The sequence below is a fragment of the Lathyrus oleraceus genome, chromosome 1, assembly GCF_024323335.1.
Source record: "Lathyrus oleraceus cultivar Zhongwan6 chromosome 1, CAAS_Psat_ZW6_1.0, whole genome shotgun sequence".
Classification (NCBI taxonomy): domain Eukaryota; kingdom Viridiplantae; phylum Streptophyta; class Magnoliopsida; order Fabales; family Fabaceae; genus Lathyrus; species Lathyrus oleraceus.
Genome location: NC_066579.1, coordinates 180,780,886 through 180,787,777, shown reverse-complemented (window position 1 = coordinate 180,787,777; position 6,892 = coordinate 180,780,886).

Genomic DNA, 6,892 nt, shown 5'->3' with positions numbered 1-6,892 from the left:
TCGTCACAAGAGATCTGCACCAAAGGTTTCAACCGTCACAAGAGGTAAATACTCTATCACTGATCATGACCATTCGTAAGGATCTCTAAAGGAGAAATTTTTTAATTTCCGCTGCGTTTTGGACCGCAATTCTCCTTCACAGTGGTACTTGGACTCAGGATGCTCATCACATATGTCTGGAAGAAAAGATTGGTTTGTCAACATAAAGCCCTCAATGAAGAACATGGTGAAATTTGCAAATGACAACACTCTAGCAGCTGAAGGTGTTGGTGATGTTCTGATTATGAGAAAAGATGGCAAGAGGTGAGTAATTTCAAATGTGTTGTACATACCAGGCATGAAGAGAAATTTGCTCAGCATAGGGCAGTTAGTCGAAGAGAACTTCAAGGTGTCGATCGAAGACAAGATGATGAGAGTTCTCGACTCAAATGGAAGGTTGATCTTTAAGGCTCCAATGTCTCAGAATAGAACCTTCAAGGTTGAGCTTAATGTGATGGAGCATAAGTTCCTTGCAGCAGCAACCAATAGAGATGAATGGATATGACATTATAGACTTGGCCATCTCAATTTCAAAGACATCGGAGATTTGAAGAGAAGAAATATGGTTTCAGGATTACCAGAAATCGACATTCCAAACAAAGTGTGTGAAGAATGTGTGCAGGCGAAGCAGCATAAGAACAACTTCAGTAAGGATGCAGGAAGCAGGTTGAAGGCAATTCTTGAAGTCATATACTCTGATGTATGTGGTCCACTCCAGGTGGATTCGATTGGAGGTAACAAATATTTTGTTACATTCATAGATTATTTCAGTCGAAAACTATGGTTTTACCAGATCAAGAAGAAAAGTGAAGTGATTGAGGTATTTGCCAAGTTTAAATCTATGGTCAAAAGACAGGCGGTCGAAATATCAAGATTTTAAGGAATGATGGTGGTGGAGAATATGTGTCAAAAGATTTCGATGCATTATGTGTGAAAGAAGGGATTGTGCATGAGATGGTGTCACCCCACACTCAACAGCAGAATGGAGTCGCAGAAAGGAAGAATAAAATCATCATGAATATGGTTAGAAGTATGTTGAAAGGCAAGCATCTACCCAAAGAATTATGGGGAGAAGTTGTGTCGACTGCAACATATATCCTTAACAGATGTCCGACGAAGAAGCTATAAGGAATCACGCCAGAAGAATGTTGATTTGGTGTCATGCCTAGCTTGAGTCATTTGAGGGTGTTTGGATCTATAGCACATAGACATGTGCCAGATCAGTTGAGAAGAAAATTTGATGACAAGTCGAGTCAGATAATCCTGATAGGATATCATTCGACTGGAGGATACTAGTTATTCGACCCAGTGAATAAGCAAGTGGTGATCAGCAGAGATGTGATCATAGATGAGCTTAAGGAGTGGGATTGGGTTGAGAATGTCAAGAAAGATTCATTGAGAATCTTTTGTGATGAACTAACTAGTGAAGTCGAAAGAGAAGTTCGATAGGAAGAAGTCAGAGGTAAAGCAGGCTCAAGCAGACCTCAAAGAACAAGACACATGCCTGCAAGGTTGCAAGAATGTGTGATTATATCAGATGATGTGGTCGACGAAGAAGGTGAGATGGTACACTATGCTTTCTACAGAGATGTTGAACCAGTCAATGCAGTTGAGGCATTGAAAGATTCGAAGTGGATGAAAGCAATGAACAAAGAGTTGAAGTCAATCGAAGTCAACAACACTTGGACACTTGTCGAATTTCCCCAAGACAAGAAGACAATCAATGTGAAGTGGATATACAAGGTGAAGTTGAATCCCAAAGGAGAAGTGACTCGACATAAGGCGAGACTTGTGGCGAAAGGATTTCTTCAGAAAGAAGGAATCGACTTCGATGAAGTTTTTGCACTTGTTGCTAGGACCGAAACAATCAGGTTGTTGGTCTAGCAAACATGAACAACTGGCAGATGTGCCAGATGGACGTGAAATGTGCATTCTTGAATGGCCCCTTAGAATAAGAAGTTTATGTTGCACAACCAATTGGGTTTCTGAGACATGGCGAAGAAAGAAAGGTGTACAGACTACATAAAGCCCTGTACGGACTTAAACAAGCTTCAAGAGCTTGGAAAAAGAAGATAGATGGATTTCTAAGGGAGAAGGAATTTGTGAAGTGCAAATCTGAACATGGAGTATATGTAAGAAAAAGCAATAGTGAATTGCTTATACTATGTCTCTATATCGATGAATTGTTGATAACAGGTAGCTGCAAGAAAGAGATCGAAGACTTCAAAGGTGATCTCAACAAGGAATTCGAAATGTCAGATCTAGGTGTCATTTCATATTTCCTTGGCATCGAATTCTAAAAGAGTGGTAGAGGTTTGATGATGAACCAAAGAAGGTATGCAGGCGAAATACTCAAGAGATTTGAGATGCAAGATTGTAACCCAACTTCGACTCCAACTGAGCCCAAATTACAACTGTCAAAAGATTCAGATTCAAATGATGTCGACTCAACCTAATATAGAAACTTATTGGGTCACTTCGATACCTTTGTCATACAAGGCCTGACTTAGCATATAGTGTAGGTATGGTAAGTAGATTCATGCAGAAGCCAAATGTATCACATCTAGCAGCGACGAAGAGGATACTAAGGTATCTGAAAGGAACTCTCGACTATGATATTATGTTTCCTGCAACCGATGAAGGAAAAGAATGCAAATTATTGGGATACACCGACTCAAGTTGGTGTAGTGATGTTGAGGATAAAAAATCCACAACGGACTATGTGTTTATGCTAGGTGGTGCACCAATTGCTTAGAGTTCGAGAAAAGATCCAGTAGTGGCATTATCGTCGTGCAAAGCAGAATACATAGTTATTTCTATTTATGCATGTCAAGCAATGTGGATAGTGAATCTGGTCGAAGAGATAACAGCGAAGAGTCATGGAGCAATTACCATGAAAATCGACAGCATGTCAGCTATCAATCTGGCGAAGAATCTGATAGCATATGGTCGAAGCAAGCACATCGAGATGAGGTTCCATTATCTTCGAGAGAAGGTAGAAGATGGGAAGATGAATGTGGAACACTGCAAAATTGAGAATCAGATTGCAGACGTCATGACGAAGGGAGTGCAGGTCGAAGTGTTCAGAAGACTAAGAGCTATGATGAATGAAGATAACTTAGACACAATGAATAAGGTGGTGTGTTGAATTGTAATTCCTTGTGTCGAAGCAGGTTACTCGACAGAAGCAAGAAAGTGTTGAACCACCTAGTGTGTTAATGTGTCGAAGTGTCGAAGCATGTTGCTTCACAGAGGATTTCGACTTGTGTCTATTTTAGTAGTGTTAACTATTTTGGGCTTTTATAGTTTTGGGTTTTGCCTTGAGGTCCAAGTTAACCTAAATCTATAAATAGAGGGAGTAACCCTTATTTTTGTAATGAAGTGAATAGAGTATTCATAACATTTGTAATTCACAGTATTTTGCAGTTGCAAAGTGAATAAGTTTTCCACAGTTTGTGGGCAGAGAGAAACTCTACAGAATTTAATTCTTCTTCTCCTTCATCGTTCTTTACACTCTTTCTTTCTCCATTGTTCTTTTCTTTCATTGTTATTGTGTGGGTAATAACAATCTTGTTCATCAAGATTGATTGAAATTCTCTATAGATTTTGATGGATTTCCAACAATTACAAATGAGTTATAAGAAAATAATCACCCAAGTTCCCAAGAATAAACCATATTTTCTACCAAAGTGTTTCCCAAGCCCTTCAAGCTGTTATATATGAATCACATAAGGCAAAGATATTTAGAAGTGTTTCTCAACCCCCTTAGATATTTTTAAGGGTTTTACAAATTATAAGAACATACTCTTAGGAATTTACCCATGCCTCTCTAAGATCACCCTTAGGACTCCCAAACTCTTATCTCTATCTTAAGTTATATACTGATATAGTTTTATCAGACCCAAAAGAAGGAACTGCTCATTGAAAAATAAGGAAGGTTAAGTGCAATGGCAAGGGGCGAGCTACCATGCAGAGTTAGGGACCGTCCAAATGAGCAATATGGTTTTTCGATAGGGGCCACAAGGCTACTCGGATTAAGCTCTCGTTGTCCACTCAGTCAATAAACATGGATGAAGATGTATGCCCATAATGACTAACTTATAAAGAGACAGTCAAAAGGAGAAAACCACTCTCCCCACAACCCCATGAGACCAAGTTCTCCCATGATCACATTCTTTGCTCATGAAGCTAGGGTAAACTATTATCTAGATCTCTAACCTAGATCCAAGAAGTTTATATAAATACCTCAATCACATGCCATTTTACCTCACATGAATTGATATCTTTTACCACCGAAAACACCATATCACCATCATATAAGACCTCTCGCCGTCACGAGTAAGCCCTAATTATTATAAATTTATTAAGGCTCCTGAATATCGCATATCCTTATAAAGATATCACGCACATGCACTTTTTTATGAGTATAATGATGTCACCGCGTGCCCCGATAAAACTGACTTGATTATCAAATTCAACCTCACATAGAGAGAATACAATGATGTTTCTTAGATTTTCGTATTTCATTCTCACTTTTAAGATGGAAGGGTTTTTCATTTCATTTTGGGTTGCAATGTCTGTATTGGGTTTGTTTTTTTATCTTAACATGGATAATTAATAGTTGTTTCATTCTTTGATGTCAAAAGCTTCGACATATCCTTTCTTAGAGAAACGAGTACAAAAGCTTTTTGCAAAAGGCTGGCGGCGGTGGTGTAAAACACGAAATTGGTGCCATTAAATCAACTCGACACCGAACCGACATTCCCCTGTTGTTCTTGGATCCATCGTTCTGGTAATTTTTGGATTCGTTCCAGAAAAAGGAATGTTATTATCTGTAACGGCGTTAGGATAAGCAGAAACCATGGCGAGGGAAACTTACAATAGTCACACGAAAAAGAAAACTGTTTGGAATAGTTCATATATGAATTTATGCATGACTTGAGATAACCGTGTGCTTAACTAACATATACAGTATGGTGCATAAGTGTAAAATGTGGCTTCACTTGTATATAATTATAATAATAATAATAAAGTGGTAACACATATATCTATAATGGCGTGTATCTTTCCTAAACCTGCTATAAAGAAGTATGTATACAGTTTAATATAAGTTTTCCCTATGTGCTAACATATGAATCACGTATCAAGGGTTTAACTATGATAATGAAATTTACTGATAATTATTATATCCAACTAAGTGCGAATCTTTTTTATTAATAAATCCAAGATCATTGAGCACATAAAAACATGTGTTAACTTATCATTCTGTCTTGCTTTATATACTTAGCAACTAGCCCATGGGCACATATTGTAGTTATTGTAAAACCACGAACAACAATTGAATTATTACATGTGATGCTTAAACTTTACTAGCAATGGATAGATATCTTAAAATGCAGGATATATGATGTGGTGAAACATATAGTTCAAAGAAAACCGAGCTATCACCGCCAAGTTAAAGGCATTGAATCACTCACAAGAGGTGAAGTCAGATGACATCATGATTATTACAATATGAGCCTAGGGGATGCATCATGATTATTAAAATATGAGCCAAGGGGACAAGCCTCGAAAACATAGATTCATTACGTGAGATTGCCGTTGGACAAAAGGCAATTTATATTTTAAATAGTTATTTTTATAATGAGATAAGATGAGTTATTGTCTCTTCCGTTTGTAATTTATGAGAATTGTGTAAGTTGTTTGTGTGAACAATTGGACGTTGCTCTTTATTAGACCGGGGCATAGGTTTCTAAGGAGGCGCCCCTCCCCTATTTTGAATCATCTGAATTATGAATTATGTAGGATGCATCCTGAAACCAAACATAATTATATGTTATTTAAGATTAAGGACTTAAATAGGAAGGTCCTTGTTTTTCTACGGGATAATACATTGTTATAATTCTACAGGAAGTTCCTTGCCGCCTATTAAGGCATGAATACACTGGACTTCCACGTAAATATATTTTTTGCCTCTCAAGGCAATACGAATATACTAGACTTCCGGAGGAATATCCTTGGCGCCTCCTAAGGCAATATGAATACGATGAACTTTTTCAGAAAGATATTGGTTGCCTCTCCAGGAAACACGAATACGCTGAACTTCCACAGAAAGATCCTTGTCGTCTCTCAAGGCAATAAGAGTATGTTGGATTTCTGGAGGAAGATCTCTATCGCCTCTTAAGAAAATATGGATACGTTGGATTCCCACGGGAAGATCTTTGTCGGCCTTATGGGTAATACAAATGAGTTATATCCCGATGGGTACTTTACATAAACTCCTCGTCTTAGGGACTTAAAGTCTCATCAGCCGGACTCAATACATAACCTCGCTCGAGTGATTTAAAGTTTCCTCGGGCGATATCCAACTTAAAGTCTCTCCCAAGGGATGCATGCCTGGCATGCGAGACTTAACTTAAAGTCTTGTCTGAGGACCTGATAGAAGTCCCGCACGAGAGGCCTAATGCCTCCTGAGACACTTAGAGTCTCATCAGTCAGGCTTGACATATAATCTTGCTTGAGGGACTTAGAGTCTCATCAGTCAAGCTTGACATATAATCTTGTCCGAGAAACTTAAAGTCTCATCAGTCAGTCTCGACATATAATCTCGTTTGGTGGACTTAGAGTCTCACCAGTCAGGCTCGACATATAATCTCGCCAGAGGGACTAAGAGTCTCATCAAACATACTCATCTAAATGTCTCATCTGAGGGACTTAGAGTCGCATCATCCAGACTCAATACGTAATCTCGCTTGAGGGACTTAAAGTTTCCTTGTATGTGATCCAACTTAAAGTCCCGCCCCGATGCGATTGAAGTTTGGCCTGAGAGACTTAACTTAAAGTCTTGTCTGAA